The following is a 20,490-nucleotide window of genomic DNA, read 5'->3' on the forward strand; positions in this document are numbered from 1 at the left end:
ATTTATCGGTCGATATCTACGAATCAATTTGGCGATTTTACAAAGAAAATGTGGGTATATTGGCCATACTTGCTCAAAAAACATATATATGGGAGTTATATCTAAATCTGAACCGATTTTGACCAAATTTGGCATGTACCGAAATGTCAATTCAATTTGGACTAAATTTTTCAATTTTGGACTCTGGGGCCATGTTAGGTGGCAGCCCGATGTATCATTTAGCTCATTTAGACTATTCAGTACATTGTGATACCACATTGGTGAACTTCTCTCTTATCACTGAGTGAATAACCATTGATAACACATCATGGGCAGTTCTGGGATTTAAGATCTTTCAATAACGAAATAAACGTGAAGATTGTGATTGCCGTTATATAGATTATAAAATACCTCGCAGAAAAAGATTCTAGTTAAGATTTCAAAAAGAAAATTTTGGTATCAATTATATGTCGCTGAATAAAAAGAGGAAAGTTTGGTACCAATTATAACTAAATGAAAATCTCTCTGACTAATTATATTACTATCCCTATCACTATCCCTTAGGTATAAGAAAACTTTATTATATAATCGTTCAAAATAGCGTCTTTATAAATTTCAATGAACCTCAATCTACGGGGATTTCGGTGAGTCTTTTTTACTCTATCATACTTAAAATCTTAACTAATTTACCCAATATCATATGTTACTGGATTATCATTATTTTTATTTTATTACTACATAATTATCTTTAGAAATATTGTGAATACTAATTTCATTAATATATTATATTAAATCTGTTATTATAACATGTTCAAACAGCATGTTTTAAAGAATCATTAACTATTTCTAACAAAAAGTAATGAGGCTCCAATAAAGGGTACCATAATTGGGTTGATTTATTTTGAAAATCAACACGGTTGGGAGGCTGTAAGAATGTCAGTGGCAACTTAAGATCTAAGCCGCTAATTTTCACCAGTTATGGAAATTTGTTATACCCTCCACCATACACGCAAAGAAAAAAAAACGTTTGGAAAACGTGTACCGAAAACGTTTTTCTTTTGCTAGAGTTTTTTGAATTGCTTCGAAAACTATACACTGTTATCACCAAAATATTCGTTACAAAATTTTTATTTTTTCAATAAAAAGATTTATTTTTGAACCACCAACACAGTCCATTTCGTTTATATCAAACACTGTTTTTTTCTAAATTTAGGTCTTTAATAAGACACATTTTACAGTTCATAGTAAAAATTTAATATAGTAGAATGTAATGTTTAACATTTTTTCGGAATCTTACGACCATATCTGGGATATATGTTAAAAAAAAACTTTGGTCGAAGCAGGGATCGAACCCACGACCCTTGGCATGCAAGTCGGACATAGCAACCACTGCTCCAAGGTGCCCACCTAAATGTATTTTTCTGTTAAATAACCTTTGTTTAATCGGCTCATGGGCGCCGCAAGCTATGCTACATAAATATAACTTATATGGGTAATTGTCTATTGACGACAATAACGGCTACATGGCTCAGTGGATAGTGTGTTGGCTTACAAATTGCATGGTCCGCGGTTCGATTCTCCGTCCAGGCGAAAGGTAAAAAAAAAATTAAATTTATAAAATCGTATAATTTCTTCTAATTTGTTTGTGTTACAGAAAAAGGTGCTAAGAACTAAAAAAATTCGTGGAAGTCAGAAAGATGTGAGGGAAAATGCAATTAGCCAGAAAAAAAATTTTTGAGTTAGTCTTTATGAAATTGTTTCTACATCCTGGAAAAGAATAAACGTTTATCACAACAAGTAAGGAAAGTCTAAAGTCGGGCGGGGCCGACTATATTATACCCTGCACCACTTTGTAGATCTAAATTTTCGATACCATATCACATCCGTCAAATATGGTGGGGGCTATATATAAAGGTTTGTCCCAAATACATACATTTAAATAGCACTCGATCTGAACAGAATTTGATAGACTTCTACAAAATCTATAGACTCAAAATTTAAGTCGGCTAATGCACTAGGGTGGAACACAATTTTAGTAAAAAAATATGGGAAACGTTTAAATCTGAAGCAATTTTAAGGAAACTTCGAAAAAGTTTATTTATGATTTATCGCTCGATATACATGTATTAGAAGTTTAGGAAAATTAGAGTCATTTTTACAACTTTTCGACTAAGCAGTGGCGATTTTACAAGGAAAATGTTGGTATTTTGACCATTTTTGTCGAAATCAGAAAAACATATATATGGGAGCTATATCTAAATCTGAACCGATTTCAACCAAATTTGGCACGCATAGCAACAATGCTTATTCTACTCTCTGTACAAAATTTAAACTAAATCGGAGTTAAAAATTGGCCTCTGTGGCCATATGAATGTAAATCGGGCGAAAGTTATATATGGGAGCTATATCTAAATCTGAACCGATTTCAACCAAATTTGACACGCATAGCAATAATGCTAATTCTACTCCCTGTGCAAAATTTCAACTAAATCGGAGTTAAAAATAGGCCTTTGTGGTCATATGAGTGTAAATCGGGCGAAAGCTATATATGGGAGATATATCTAAATCTGAACCGATTTCAACCAAATTTGACACGCATAGCTACAATGCTAATTCTACTCCCTGTGCAAAATTTCAACTAAATCGGAGCAAAAAATTGGTCTCTATGGTCAAATGAGTGTAAATCGGCCGAAAGATATATATGGGAGCTATATCTAAATCTGAACCGATTTCAACCAAATTCGGCACGCATAGCTACAATGCTAATTCTACTCCCTGTGCAAAATTTCAACCAAATTGGGGTAAAACTCTGGCTTCTGGGACCGTATTAGTCCATATCGGGTGAAAGATATATATGGGAGCTATATCTAAATCTGAACCGATTTCAATAAAATTTGGCACACTTGACTACAGTACTAATTATTCTTCTTGTGCAAAATTTTAAGCAAATTAGGTTAAAACTCTGGCTTCTGGGGCCATATAAGTCCATATCGGGCGAAATATATATATGGGAGCTATATCTAAATCTGAACCGATTTCTCTCAAAATCAATAGGGATCTATTCTGAGCCAAAACACATACTTGTGCCAAATTTGAAGTCAATTGGACTAAAACTGCGACCTAGACTTTGATTACAAAATGTGTTCACGGACAGACGGACAGACGGACATGGCTATATCGACTCAGGAGCCCACCCTGACCATTTTTGCCAAAGACACCATGTGTCTATCTCGTCTCCTCCTGGGTGTTGCAAACATATGCACTAACTTATAATACCCTGTTCCACAGTGTGGAGCAGGGTATAAAAAGTATATACTTTTCTTCCAAATACACTTCCTTTCAACGAAAAGCAAATGAGAAACGAACTTTGTTTGTCTAAAATTTCGTTTGGGAGGAAAGAATTATTTTTTTGCGTGTAGGATGGGGGTTATATTAACTTTGTCATTCCGTTTGCTACACATCGAAATATTGCTCTAAGACCCCATAAAGTACATATTCTGGGTCGTGGTGAAATACTGAGTCGATCTGAGCATGTCCGTCCGTCCGTCTGTTGAAATCACGCTAACTTCCGAACGAAACAAGCTATCGACTTGGAACTTGGCACAAGTAGTTGTTATTGATGTAGGTCGGATGGTATTGCAAATGGGCCATATCGGTCCACTTTTACGTATAGCCTCCATATAAACGGACCCCCAAATTTGGCTTGCGAGGGCTCTAAGAGAAGCAAATTTCATCCGATCCGTCTGAAATTTGGTACATAGTGTTAGTATATGGTCTCTAACAACCATGCAAAAATTGGTCCACATCGGTCCATAATTATATATAGCCCCCAATATAAACCGATCCCCCGATTTGGCTTGCGAGGCCTCTAAGAGAAGCAAATTTCATCCGATCCGGCTGAAATTTGGTACATGGTGTTAGTATATGGTCTCTAATAACCATGCAAAAATTGGTCGGCATCGGTCTATAATTATATATAGCCCCCATATAAACCGATCCCCCGATTTGGCTTGCGAGGCCTCTAAGAGAAGCATATTTCATCCGATCCGGCTGAAATTTGGTACATGGTGTTAGTATATGGTCTCTAACAATCACGCAAAAATTGGTGCACATCGGTACATAATTATATATAGCCCCCATATAAACCGATCCCCCGATTTGGCTTGAGAGGCCTCTAAGAGAAGCAAATTTCATCCGATCCGGCTGAAATTTGGTACATGGTGTTAGTATATGGTCTCTAACATCCATGCAAAAATTGGTCCACATCGGTCCATAATAATATATAGGCCCCATATAAACCTATACCCAGATTTGACCTCCAGAGCCCGTTGGAAGAGCAAAATTCTTCCCATTCGGTTGAAATTTGGTACGTGATATTAGTATATGGTATCCAACAACCATGCAAGAATTGGTTCCTATCAGTCCATAATTATATATAGTTCCCATATAAACCGATCCCCAGATTTGACCTCCGGTGCCTTTTGGAGAAGCAAAATTCATCCGATCTGCTTGAAATTTGGTACGTGGTGATAGTATATTATATTTAACAGCCATGCCAAAAGTGGTCCATAGCAGTCCATAATCATATATAGCCCCATATAAACCGATCCCGAGATTTGGTTTTGGAGCCTCTCGGAGGAGCCAATGTACCAAGCCAAATCATCCGAGTGAGTTGAAATTTGGTACATTGTGCTAGTATATGGTCGTTAACAACCATGCCTAACTAGGTCCATATCGGTCTATAGTTATATATATCCCTCAGATAAATCGATTTCCAATCACACAAAAATTGGTCCATATCAAGTTCATAATTGTATATAGCCCCAATATAAGCGACCCCCATATTTCAATTCTGGCTCTCTACGTACCGTGCAAAAAGTCCATATCGATTCGTAATTATTTGTAGACTTAACTGTACATAACTTTTTTGTCTCATATATACCACGTATGGACTAACTCACAATTTAGAAAACGATGTTAAGAAGTTTTAAGATACCACAACCCAAATAATTCGATTGTGGATGACAGTCTTTCGTAGAAGTTTCTACGCAATCCATGGTGGAGGCTACATAAGATTCGGCCTGGCCGAACTTACGGCCGTATATACTTGTTCTATATCTAAATTTGCCTATCTCTCTCATTAAATTTCAAGCTATCTTACTAAATTTTCTTTTATGCGGCGATCTCGAATCTCCATCCGAGGAAAAAAGGACTTCCACAGGACTAAGCACGGCTGGAAGCAATAAGGTAACATATTCCTACGGATTGAGACCGTATAGGGAGAATCGTTACAAGTGCTGCCCGATTCCATGTTAAGCTCAATGACAAGGTACCTCCTTTTTATAGCCGAATCCAAAAGACGTTCCACATTGCAGTGAAATCACTTAGAGAAGCTTTTAAACCCTCAGAAATGTCACCAGCATTACTGAGGTGGGATATCTGGGGCCATATAAATAAATCGGAGTGAAATTTTGACCTACGGTGGTCATATGGGTGTAAATCGGACGAAAGATTTATATGGAAGCTATATCTATATAGATGCCGCCCGCCTACAAACCGCGCCAAATTGTGACATGTTCTGGATGAATTTGTAGCTTTTACAATAACCTGGCTGATCTTCACTTCAAAATGGACAATTCTGCTTATTTGCGTACCCATGAAGCCAAAAATGAGCCAACAGTAAAACAAAACACGAAACGTGCGTTAGCAGAGAGAGGCATGTAAGCACAATCTGTTTAACTGTATTAACTTAAATGTTAATTGGCGCAAAACCAACAAAATATGTATGCAGGCCATAAAACTTTTGACCAGAATATCTTCTATGACGTTACACATTTTCATTGGATCCTTCTCACGATTCAGAATGAGTGCGTTAAATGTAACTTTAACCATTTGTGTTTGCAAATGTATGTTAAGGGCGTTTGTGTTGACCTATGTTATCGGCATCTACATATCCTTTTGCATGTTGTCATTTCCCATGTTTGCTGTACTATCTGTTGGCGATGGCAAAGAATTTGGTTGGGTTTGTCGTTTCGCAAATTTTGGTGGCATGGTTCGTTACCAGCAATTGTTAATGTCATTTACGCCAACGGACGCTTGAAGTTTGAATGCTTTTAGGAAAAAATTTTGTTGACTTTTTGTTGTGCATACAAATCAGCCATGTAACCAATAGGAAACAATATTGCATGAAACAGAAACTAACTTTCAACGAGTAGCAGTGGTCATAGGAATACCATAGCTAATACTGCCAATGTCATGTATTCTATAAACACTAAGCAACTGAATTTGAGAGAAATAATTTTCACCTAAATAAGGGGTATAATCACGAAGCTTGTTATTCATTGATTTTGTGAGCTATCTGTTTTAGATATATCCTGCACCATAGTATGGGGGCTATACTAACTTTGTCATTCCCTTTATAACACATCAAAATAGTGGTCTCAGACCCCATATAACCCCCATGGTGAAATTCTGAGTTGATCTAGTGATGTCCGTTCGTCCGTCCCTCCATCAGTCCGTCTGTAGAAATCAGGTTAACCTACGAACGAAATAAGCAATCGTTCGTAAACTTGGCAAAAATAGTTGATATTGATGTAGGACGAATAGTCGAAAATACGGTCGCAGTGCTTCGGAACACTTTTATGACATAGTGAGCGGTGAAGAATCTTGCATTTACGCGTTTTGGACCAAATTTTTCACATATAGCGTAACTATTATTTCTACTCTCTGAGCAAAATTTCAGAATTCGGAGTGAAACTTTGGCCTGTCATACAAGTAAAGAAAAAAACGTTTGAAAACGTGTACCGAAAACGTTTTTCTTTTGTTAGAGATTTTTGTATTTTTGTATTTTTTTTTTTTTTTTGAAAAATTTAAACTTTTATCACCAAAAAAATGCGTTTGTTATCAAATTTTTATTCTTTCAATGACAAACAAGTATATACAGCCGTAAGTTCGGCCAGGCCGAATCTTATGTACCCTCCACCATGGATTGCGTAGAATCTTCTACGAAAGACTGTCATCCACAAATTTCAACTCACATGGTTGTTAAATATCATATACTACCACCACGTAACAAATTTCAATCAGATCGGATAAATTTTGCTCCTCCAAAAGGCACCGGAGGTCAAATCTGGGGATCGGTTTATATGGAAGCTATATATTATTATGGAATTTTGCTCTTCCAAAGTGCTCCGGAGGTCAAATCTGGGGATCGGTTTATATGGGGCCTATATATAATTATGGACCGATATCGACCAATTTTTGCATGGGTGTTTGAGGCCATATATTAACATCACGTACCAACTTTCAACTGAATCAGATGAATTTTGGTCTTCCAAGAGGCTCCGGAGGTCAAATCTGGTGATAGGTTTATATGGGGGCTATATATAATTATGAACCGATGTGGACCAATTTTTGCATGGTTGTTAGAGACCATATTCTAACACCATGTACCTAATTTCCGCCGGATCGGATGAAATTTGCTTCTCTTAGAGGCTCCGCAAGCCAAATCGGGGGATCGGTTTATATGGGGGCTATGTATAATTATGAACCGATGTTGACCAATTTTTGGATGGTTGTTAGAGACCATATGCTGACATAATGTACCTAATTTCAACCGTATCGGATGAAATTTGCTTCTCTTAGAGGCTCCGCAAGCCAAATCTGGGGATAGGTTTATATTGGGGCTATATATAATTATTTACCGATGTGGACCAATTTTTGCATGGTTGTTAGAGACCATATACTAACACCATGTACAAAATTTCAGCCGGATCGGGTGAAATTTGCTTCTCTTAGAGGATAGGCAACCTAAATTTGGGGGTCCGTTTATATGGGGGCTATACGTAAAAGTGGACCGATATGGCCCATTTGCAATACCATCTGACCTACGTCAATAACAACTACTTGTGCCAAGTTTCAAGTCGATAGCTTGTTTCGTTCGGAAGTTAGCGTGAATTCAACAGACGGACCCACACCCAAAGAAGGAATATGATCACCTCAAACATGTTTCAAGAGCAAAATGTTATTTTTGGATGGTGACGTTATTTTTGGATGGCGATAATTGTTTGTTGATTACGATAACAGATACTTAGCCCAGTGTGTTGGATTATAAACTGCATGGCCGCGGTTCGATTATCCGTCCAGGCGAAATGTAAAATTTATAAAATCTAATAATTTCTTCTACATTGTTTGTATTACAGAAAAATTTGCTAAGAACTAAAAAATCTCGGGGAAGTGAGAAAGATGTGGGGGAAAAGGCTATACATTTTTTTGTTAGTTTTTATGAAATTGTTTTTAGATCCTGTAAAAATATAAACGTCTGTGACAACAAGTATATACGGAGTTAAGTTCGGCCGGGCCACCACCATGAATCAAAAAATTTAATTGTTTCCTTAGAAATCTCTTGGTCAGGTTACTTAAAAATACATATAAAGCATTCCAGTTGGATTTGATGACATATACTATGCCAAGCAAAAATATATAACAACATAGAAATCGGGAGACGGAACACATTGGAGCTATACCACAACATGGACCGATCCACACCATATTCCCTAAACGTATTTTGCGGACCGAAAATACCTCAAATTTTAAATTTACGATAAATAGGATAAAAATTGCGGTGTCTCTAAGTCAAATCGGGAGATCGGTCTATATATTCACACAGAGAAGATATTGGTTGAAAATCGATTGTTGTAATGAAAATTCTGCATTTACAATGAAATCACGGTTGTGTCAATCTATTTACTCTATTTACAACTATAATATAGTTACTTCTACCATTTGGCGCTTACTATTTTAGATTTTTGTTTGTAATACAAGTCAAATAGTTACCTGAACTAAATGTGTCTCTTTTGAAAATTTTTGATCGAATTCGATACGCACAACCAATTTTATAAACCGCAAATAACTTTCATTTAGTATTCAGCACTTTCAATTGATATTCACAACCGAATTTCTTTGGAAATACTTTTAAATGTCAATAACGTTAGTACCAATTATTCAATGTTGAAGGAAAACGTGTTTTTTTCATTTAAAATAAAATCCACTGAAAACGGAAAACCTTTCAGCCGTTTCTAAGTTTATTTGACTCCTCGGTGGACTGGCAGTCAAATGTTTTTACGAACAACTCACGCATGCTTCAGGATACTCAAGGCATAAGGAACAATTTTATTGTCTTAAATAGCAAAAGTTTAAATCATGTAACGACTTTAATGCGGCTCTAATGGAAAAATTAATCTCCAAGTCCGCCTTTTATCTATGAAACCCCAAAGGAATTGGCCGTGGCTAGTAGATTTTTATTTATGTTTTAAAACTCCACACTAATTTTCTAAATTAATTCGTAGTGCTTTTAGACTGGTTATGTTGGCCCATTTTTATGGTGTACCACTATATGCTCAGGTCGGGCTCCATTTACTAATGTACTAAGAGTCTCAATGATTTAACTCCCATTAACTGTCAAATCTGTAATTCAGACTAGCGGCTATACATTCAAAGGTGAAGATTTTTTAAAATGGTCATCAATGTAATTTTGAATAAAACACAAACTATTTAGGAAACTATTGTAATTTTATTTTATTATGATATATTACTCAATTATGTATGGAACAAAATATCGGCCAAATGGGCGCCGCGACCTCGGTGGCACACCTCCATCCGATGGTCCAAATTTTCGATGACGCTGAGGCATAATGGAGGTTCTATGCCGTTAATGTGCCGAATTATATCATCCTTTAGCTCTTGAATTGTTGCTGGGTTATCGACGTATCGGTCTATATGAGGTAAATACGAAAATATAAACCGATAAACTCCATATTTGGGGTACATATGCGTAGACCCAAAATGTCTCCAGATGTTGAATTTCAGGTAAACCGCATAAAAATTGCGGCGTCTAGAAGCCCAAGAAGTCAAATCGGGAGATCAGGGTATATGGGGCCTATGCCAAACCGTGGAACGATACACACCCTATTCGGTACATTTATTAATGGACCCAAAAAATTTTTCAATTTTGAATTTCAGACAGATTGGATAAAAGTTCGGATGTCTAGACGTTCAAATCGGGAGATAGGGTATATGGAGGCTAAACTAAACCTTGGACCGATACATACCACAAAATATCTCTAGATTTCCAATTTTAGACAAATCGGATAAAAACTACGGTTTTTGGAAGCCCAAAAGTAAAATCGGGAGATCGATCTATATGAGGGCTATACCAAAACATGGACTGATACACACCTATTTGTGGTATAAAAATACCTTTAGATTTCCACTTTCAGACAAATTGGATAAAAACTACGGTTTCGAAAAACCCAAGATGTAAAATCGGAAGATCGGTCTATAAGGGGGCTATTCCAAAACATGAACCGATACACAACATTTTCGGTGCACCTATTTGTGGTCCTAAAATACTTCTAGATTTACAATTTTAGGCAAATTTAATAAAATCTACGGTTTCTTGACGCCCAAGACCCAAAATCGGGGGATTGGTTTATATGGGAGCTATATCAAAACCTGGACCGATATAGCCCATCTTCGAATCTGGCCTGCGTGCAGACAAAAAACGAATCTGTACCAAATTTCAGGACGATAGCACCATTGATTACCAAAGACAGACAGACGGGCATGCTTATATCGTCTTACAATTTCTCCCTGATCAAGAATAGATATACTTTACAAAGGGTGGTTAAATCGCAAGGGCCTATGTTGAATGTGAAACACACCTAAAAGCCAAGTTTTTTTCCGAATTTTATTTGTTATTTATCTATTTCAGACTTACTCAATTTGAACCATGGAGAGATACACAATCCAACAACGTGTTAAATGGTTCCAAGAAATGGCAACAGTGGATGATCAATTTTCGAAGAAAACCATCCTCAGTGATGAGGCACATTTTCACCTCAGTGGATTCGTCAATAAACAGAATTGCCGCATTTGGGCGAATGCGATTCCAAGAGTGATTGTCGAAAAACCAATGCACCCACAAAGAGTGACTGTTTGGTGCGGCTTATGGGCTGGCGGCATCATCGGGCCGTATTTTTTCCAAAATGAGGACGGTCAGGCAGTTACTGTGAATGGTGTTCGCTATCGTGAGATGATAACGAACTTTATATGGCCCGAATTGGAAGATATGGTTGTGGACGATATGTGGTTTCAGCAGGACGGTGCCACTTGTCACACAGCTAACGAAACAATAGCTCTTTTGCGCAACAAATTCAATGGCCGTGTTATCTCACGTAATGGCGGTGTCAATTGGCCGCCAAGATCATGTGATTTGACACCGTTGGACTTTTTTCTTTGGGATTATTTGAATGAAAAGGTGTACGTCGATAAGCCAGCAACAATTCAAGAGCTAAAGGATGAGATAATTCGGCACATTAACGGCATATAACCTCCATTATGCCTCAGCGTCATCGAAAATTTGGACCATCGGATGAAGGTGTGCCACCGAGGTCGCCCATTTGGCCGATATTTTGTTCCATACATAATTGAGTAATACCAATATATCATAATAAAATAAAATTACAATAATTTTCTAAATAGTTTGTGTTTTATTCAAAATCAACATCGGCCCTTGAAATTTTAACCACCCTTTATAGTCGGAAATCGATATTTCGATGTGTTACAAACGGATTGACAAACTTATTATACCCCCATCACCATTCTATGGTTGTGGGTATAAAAAAGTATATACTGTTCTTCCAAATAAACTTGCTTATAACGAAAAGTAAATGGGAAACGATCTCCGTTTGTCTAAAATTTCGTTTGCTTGTTTTTTATTTTATCATGCACAACAAAATTTAGATCTTATAAATTAAAGTACATGAATTATATGATACAATTACTCCACACCTTAATATAAATAAAAATGTATAAGTATTTAAAAAATTCCAAATAATATAACAAGACAGTTAAATTAAATTAATGGAAAATAAAAAAAAATAAAATAAATAAATAATTAAATAAGCAAAGTTTAATTAAAATAAAATTTTGAATAGAATGAATAGAATATAACATTATGATAATTATTTTGTATAAAACAATAAATAAAAAAGAAAAAAAATAAGTTAAAGTTAACATATACTTGTATATTATATTAGTTTTGGTTAAGATAAGTAATAAGTTTCTCCTTAAAAACATTTGCGTTGCTGTTAACTATGTGGAAGAACATTCCAGAGTCGCACTGCATTTATAAAGAAATGCCATTCCGAAAACATGGATCGGTACCGAAATGGAGTCAATGTTTTGCCTCGATTGGATCTCGCAAACTGAAGCCTCTCGTAGAGATAAGGAGGTTTCCAAGTATATATAATTTTATGGAGAAACAAAATAGTCCTCTATTTAAGCAGATTTTCCAAAGACATACCATAGAGCAAGCTACTGTACCGGGAGACATGTTCGAAACGATTAAGTCGATAGACATATCTAATTATATTGTTATATAAAACATTCAATTTACTTTTACTTGCAGGGAGCCACCGTGGTGCAATGGTTTGCATGCCCGCCTTGCATACACAAGGTCGTGGGTTCGATTCCTGCTACGACCGAACACCAAAAAGTTTTTCAGCGGTGGATTATCCCACCTCAGTAATGCTGGTGACATTTCTGAGGGTTTCAAAGCTTCTCTAAGTGGTTTCACTGCAATGTGGAACGCCGTTCGGACTCGGCTATAAAAAGGAGGTCCCTTGTCATTGAGCCTAACATGAAATCGGGCAGCACTCAGTGATAAGAGAGAAGTTCACCACTGTGGTATCACAATGGACTGAATAGTCTAAGTGAGCCTGATACATCGGGCTGCCACATAACCTAACCAAACCTAACCTACTTGCAGCATCACATCTCGCAAATAGCTCACATCCATATAGTAAACTCGGAATAATCACACATTTCTAGATGCTGCAATTTTGCTACAGTTTTCCTGAAATTGAAAATCGAGGGGTATTTTAGATCAAAAGGTAAGTGTGCCGCATATGAATAAATCGCCAACGAAAATTAAACCGATTTTATGCTAACCTGTGTTCGTATTAACTTTAATAGAATTTCTTGCAAGAAACTTGTTCTTTTATTATAAATAGTGTTTTAAAGAAACAGTCTAATACATATACATTTTTTTCTGCCATTGTAGAATAAGCTACATAAAAACCTTTATAGAAACATAAAGAAATTGAAAATAAGTCACTTTAAGTGCTGAAGAAACTGGCATATTTACCTTTCTTTTAGTTTCTTTCAACACTTCGTCTTGTGGCTTAAGAACTTCCAAATGAAATTGCGGTATAACTCCTCTATAACCGGTAAGCTAGTGTCCTTTGAAATCTCACAGAGGCTTTTGGTATGAGTGTGGGTGTTATAACTTTCTCAAATGGATATTGGTTTAGTTAAGAATGTCAGCAAAAGGAAAGTTCATAATTAGGTCGAAATTACTGGGCATTATGCAAAGTGAAGGCAAACAAAATTTCTGGTTTCATCCAAACTCCAAACACTTTAGCATCGACGCCACATTCATGACACTCTGTGAATGGGAAACATTTTTCAAAGAGAATATTGTTGTAACCACAGAAACAAGAAACCATCTCAAAGGCTATATGTGTTATTTACTAGCGTTTTTCTTCTTAACTCCATGGCATTAGAGTATTGCTTTCTTTCATTCTCCATAGATTTTAATTTTCTGCACCTGCTTCTTGGTCTGGTAACTCCCTAAGCTTCTTTAGATGTTAATGATATATGCATCTTTTGATTTTCAACTGCTTCTGTTGCATGCACACATTTAAATAAAAAAATGCAATTGAATTGAAAAATAACCGAATGTGTAACAAAATATTGCGCATACATAAAGGTGTCGAAAACAGATGCCACTTGGGTGCAATGTGGTAAGGTTACAACGTGAAGTTATACACATATATGTGTGTGTAGGACAGCAACAAGATCTCTAGCACTGTGAAGGTATATCGGCGTCAGTATCACCATATGTTGGCACATGCATTTGCTTTTTTGTTCACTTCAACTCAACTTCCTTGCCATTCATCTTGGTGACTATGGTATATTTGGTTATGTGAAGCACTAGTGACCTATGATGTAGGCCCAAGGGTGTTTTTTTGGCAAGTACCGAAATGAAATTTCAACTGTATGAAGTGTCATTGCTGCAAACTTACATCCCATGAAGATAAGAAAAATTTACAACAATCGTAATATTAACGATTGGTGTTCGATAAAATTTACGTAAATTTAAGAAATTTACGTTAATGCAACGAAATCAATCATTGTATTAACGAATTTGTACGTTCTTTCAATATCAACGTCAGGAGTCATTAACACTGTGAACATTTTTCGCTTACTGTATGACCCAAATGTTATACGATAAACTGAACAATGTATTAAGAACTGGAAAAGAAAATGAAGGTTACCACTCGATCCAAAAACAATCTACCAAAATTTCAATAAAATTCTACCAAATTAAAAAACTCTAGTTTTGAAATTTTTGATCAAATATGACAAATAATTTTTTTTCGTCCAAATAAATATTTTCCGGTTTTAGTTTAGAAGTTTATTTCAATAGTATGTAAGGATCTTAATAATTGTATAATAGAGGAAAATTGATTGGGTGTATAAATAAATATCCCTCGAATTGTAAATGTGGTGAAGTTTTACATATTTTGACAATATCAGCTTGCTTCAACAACACTGGAAAAAAGGATACCCGGTTCCAAAGATTTTATTTTATTATACCCTCCACCATAGGATGGGGGTATATTAACTTTGTCATTCCGTTTGTAACACATCGAAATATTGCTCTAAGACCCCATAAAGTATATATATTCTGGGTCGTGGTGAAATTCAGAGTCGATCTGAGCATGTCCGTCCGTCCGTCTGTTGAAATCACGCTAACTTCCGAACGAAACAAGCTATCGACTTGAAACTTGGCACAAGTAGTTGTTATTGATGTAGGTCGAATGGTATTGCAAATGGGCCATATCGATCACTTTTACGTATAGCCCCCATATAAACGGATCCGCAAATTTGGCTTGCGATTGCTCTAAGAGAAGCAAATTTCATCCGATCCGGCTGAAATTTGGTACATGGTGTAAGTATATGGTCTCTAACAACCACGCAAAAATTGGTCCACATCGGTCCATAATTATATATAGCCCCCATATAAACCGATCCCCCGATTTGGCTTGCGGAGCCTCTAAGAGAAGCAAATTTCATCCGATTCTGCTGAAATTTGGTACATGGTGTTGGTATATGTTCTCTAATGACCATGCAAAAATTGGTCCACATCGACCCATAATTATATATAGCCCCCATATAAGCCGATTTGACCTCCGGAACCTCTTAGAGGAGCAAATTTCATCCGATTCGGCTGAAATTTGGTACATGGTGTTGGTATATGTTCTCTAATGACCATGCAAAAATTGGTCCACATCTACCCATAATTATATATAGCCCCCATATAAGCCGATCCCCAGATTTGACCTCCGGAGCCTCTTGAAGGAGCAAAATTCATCCGATCCGGTTGAAATTTGGAACATGGTGTTAGTATGTGGTCTCTAACAAACACGCAAGAATTGGTCCCTATCGGTCCATAATTATATATAGCCCCCATATAAACCGTTCCCCAGATTTGATCTCCGGAGCCTCTTTGAGGAGCAAAATTCATCCGATTCGGTGGAAATTTGCAACGTGGCGTTAGTATAAGGCCGCTAATAACCATGCCAAAATTAGTCCATATCGGTCTATAGTTATATATAGCCGATCCCCAATCACACAAAAATTGGTCCATATCGGTTGCCACGCGAGCCACAAATAATCTACCAAGATTTTATTTTTATAGAAAACATTGTCAAAATGTTATTTTTATAGAAAATTTTGTCAAAATTTTATTTCTATAGAAAATTTTTTCCAAATTTTATTTCTATAGAAAATTTTGTCAAAATTTTACTTCTATAGAAAATGTTGTCAAAATTTTATTTTGTCAAAATTTTATTTCTATAGAAACTTGAAACTTAATTAATTTAATTAATTTAATCGACCTTTTTTAATTTAATATATACCACGTATGGACTATATGGTATATATTAGGGTGTTAGGAAGTTTTAAGATACCTTGCCATCGGCTTCAGTAGAAGTTTCTACGCAATCCATGGTGGAGGGTACATAAGCTTCGGACTGGCCGAACTTACGGCTGTGTATACTTGTTATACCCTTCACCACTACTGTGGTACAGGGTATAATAAGTTTGTGCATTTGTATGTAACGCCAAGGAGGAGTAATCATAGACCAACCTTTTAGTATACGGATCGGCTTAAAATTAAATTCTGAGTCGATTTAGCGATGTCCGTCTGTCTGTCTGTCTGTCTGTCCGTCTGTCTGTCTGTCTGTCTGTCTGTTGATGTATTTTTGTGTGCAAAGTACAGCTCGCAGTTTTAGTCCGATTGTCCTAAAATTTGGTATAGGATCCTGTTTCGGCTCAAAGACGATCCCTATTGATTTTGGAAAAAATCGGTGCAGATTTAGATATAGCTGCCATATATATTTTTCACCGATCTGGTCATAATTGGCGTGTATATCAACCGATCTTCCTCAAATTCCGTACATCCGAATATTCTATGAGTCTCGAAAAACTTGCAAAATATCAGCAAAATCTGTTCAGATTTAGATATAGCTCCCATATATAGCTTTCGCCCGATTTACACTCATATGACCACAGAGGCCAATTTTTAACTCCGATTTAGTTGAAATTTTGCACAGGGAGTAGAATTAGCATTGTTGCTATGCGTGCCAAATTTGGTTGAAATCGGTTCAGATTTAGATATAGCTCCCATATATATGTTTTTCTGATTTCGACAAAAATGGTCAAAATACCAACATTTTCCTTGTAAAATCGCCACTGCTTAATCGAAAGGTTGTAAAAATGACTCTAATTTTCCTAAACTTCTAATACATATATATCGAGCGATAAATCATAAATAAACTTTTTTGAAGTTTCCTTAAAATTGCTTCAGACTTAAACGTTTCCCATATTTTTATACCCACCACCATAGAATGGTGACGGGGGTATAATAAGTTTGTCATTCCGTTTGTAACACATCGAAATATCGATTTCCGACTATATAAAGTATATATATTCTTGATCAGGGAGAAATTCTAAGACGATATAACGATGTCCGTCTGTCCGTCTGTCCGTCTGTCTGTCTGTCTGTCTGTCTGTTGTAATCACGCTACAGTCTTCAATAATGAATCAATCGTGCTGAAATTTTGCACAAACTCGTCTTTTGTCTGCAGACAGGTCAAGTTCGAAGATGGGCTATATCGGTCCAGGTTTTGATATAGTCCCCATATAAACTGACCTCCCGATTTGGGGTCTTGGGCTTATCGAAATCGTAGTTTTTATCCAATTTGCTTGAAATTTGAAATCTAGAGGTATTTTATGACCATAAAGAGGTGTGCCAAAAATGGTGAGTATCGGTCCATGTTTTGGTATAGCCCCCATATAGACCGATCTCCAGATTTTATTTCTTGGGCTTATAGAAACCGCAGTTTTTATTCTATTTACCTGAAATTGGAAATCTGGAGGTATTGTAGGACCACAAATACGTGTGCCAAAAATGGTGAGTATCGGTCCATGTTTTGGTATAGTCCCCATATAGACCGATCTCCAGATTTTTCTTCTTGGGCTTATAGAAACCGCAGTTTTTATTCAATTTACCTGAAATTGGAAATCTAGAGGTATTGTAGGACCACAAATACGTGTACCAAAAATTTTGAGTATCGGTCCATATTTTGGTATAGCCCCCATATAGACCGATCTCCCGATTTTACTTCTTGGGCTTATATAAACCGCAGTTTTTATTCAATGTACCTGAAATTGGAAATCTAGAGGTATTTTATGACCATAAATACGTGTGCCAAAAATTGTGAGTATCGGTCCATATTTGGGTATAGCCCCCATATAGACCGATCTCCCGATTTTACTTCTTGGGCTTATAGCAACCGCAGTTTTTATTCAATTTACCTGAAATTGGAAAACTAGAGGTATTGTAGGACCACAAATACGTGTGCCAAAAATTGTGAGTAACGGTCCATGTTATGGTATGGTCCCCATATAAAACGACATCCCGATTTAGGGTCTTGGGCTTACAGAAACCGTAGTTTTTATCCAATTTGTCTGAAATTGGAAATCTAGAAGTATTTTCGGGTCATAAAGAGGTGTGCCGAAAACGGTGAGTATCGGTCCATATTTTAGTATAGCCCCCATGAGAACGATCTCCCGATTCAACTCCTTGGGTTTCTAGAAACCGTAGTTTTTATCTGATTTGCCTGAAATTGTAAATATTCTGGTATTTTAGGCTCACAAAAACGAGTATCGGATTAAGTTTTTATCGGTCCATATAGACCGACTTCACTTCTTGAGGGTGTAGAATGTAATGTAAAATTGTAAAATTTCCAGATTTTACTTCTACAGATTTACGATTTCAAATTAAGACGTTATTTTATAATTTTCTTGCACACTTACAAGAGATGTTAATAATTCCTCTAAAACTCAAACAAAAATGGTTCTTATAAATCCAGAATCTGATCTAGTGCTCATAGGTGAAATCTTTAAATTTATCTTCGGGAAGTGTCCTCAAGTCCTCAAGCCCTCCTGAAATTTCAAAGGAAACCCTAATATTTGGTTCATGGTGGTGGGTATTTAAGATTCGGCCCGGCCGAACTTAGTGCTGTATATACTTGTTTTTACTAACATTGTGTTCCACCCTAGTGCATTAGCCGACTTAAATTTTGAGTCTATAGATTTTGTAGAATTCTATCAAATTCTTCCAGATCGAGTGATATTTAAATTTATGTATTTGGGACAAACCTTTATATATAGCCCCCAACACATTTGACGGATGGGATATGGTGTCGAAAATTTAGATCTACAAAGTGGTGCAGGGTATAATATAGTCGGCCCCGCCCGACTTTAGACTTTCCTTACTGGTTTTTTCTTTAAAAACGTGTTAACGGCAACTTACATTTTCAAGACTAGACTTCAAGCAGAAATTATGCTATATTTCAAGTAAAAAATGTCTTTAAAATGGAGCGTTGAAACACACCCCCATGAAATTTCAAAGGAAACTATAATATTTGATTCAGGGTGGTGGGTATTTAAGATTCGGCCCGGCCGAACTTACTGCTGTATACACTTGCTTAATATCAACCTTTCTGTACAAAATACGCAAAAGTCTTATGGATTGAGATCCGTAGATGTTTGTGGCGATTATGCAATAGAAATGAAACGAGGAACCCCCTTTTTAAGCGATAGTGCTGAGTCCTGTTGGAATGTCCAGGGTCTGCCCAGGCTTTCAATACTGCCTTTAAGTTATTTTCCAGATATTTATTTTGGCCGGTCGGAAAGCGACGACACCGTTGCCATATGCAGCGCTTGAGTTCTGGTGGCCAATTGAAGGTGTATATTTCTAGCTGATCTCATCGGAGATATAGCGATATCCGTCTGTCTGTGGAAATCACGCTAACTTCCGAACCAATTTTTAGGTCTACCCCCCTAGAGAAGCAAATTTTATTTGATTCTTTTGAAATTTGGTACGCGATGTCAATATATGCTCTTTGGGAGCCACCGTGGTGCAATGGTTAGCATGCCCGCCTTGCTTACACAGGGTCGTGGGTACAAACCCAGTTTCGACCAAACACCAAAAAGTTTTTCAGCGGTGGATTATCCCACCTCAGTAATGTTGGTGACATTTCTGACGGTTTCAAAGCTTCTCTAGGTGGTTTCACTGCAATGTGGAACGCCGTTCGGACTCGGCACAACAAGGAAGTCCCTTGTCATTGAGCTTAACATAGAATGGGGCAGAACTCAGTGATAAGAGAGACGTTCACCACTGTGGTATCACAATGGAGTGAATAGTCTATGTGAGCCAGAAATATCGGGCTGTCACTATACCTAACCATATATGCTCTTTAACAACCATACAAAACGTGGTCCATGTCGGTTCACAATAAAATATAGCCTCCATATAAACCGATCTCCAGATTTCCCATAAGAAGACCATTGGATGAGCAAATTTCATCCGATTTAAATGTGGTACATGATGTTAGTATATGTCCTCTTAAAACCGTGCAAAAATTGGACATATTGGTCCATAATTATATATATTTAGCTATATAAACCGATCCCCAGGTTTTACTTCTTGAGCCTCTTGGAAAAGCAAATTTCGTCGGATTCGATTAAAATTTGGCACGTGATGTCAGTATATGCTTTCAACTAATCATGGGAATATTAAATATAGACTAAATATATACCGACCCCCAAAGATTCACTGACTCAAAGATTCACTGGAAAACTCCATGTAAACGAAACAGAAATTGTGCCAGTCCTCGAATAGTATTCCGATAAGAGAGTTCGAGCATTTTTGCCTTCACAGACGTTAATTGGATACATCCATTGACAATTTTTTAATCGTTGTTGGCTTTTACTGAGGCGTCGCCAACAAAATTGCTTTATATTGAAACTTGTGGC

This window comes from Haematobia irritans, chromosome 3 (assembly GCF_050003625.1).
Source record: "Haematobia irritans isolate KBUSLIRL chromosome 3, ASM5000362v1, whole genome shotgun sequence".
In the NCBI taxonomy this organism is placed as follows: Eukaryota; Metazoa; Arthropoda; class Insecta; order Diptera; family Muscidae; genus Haematobia; species Haematobia irritans.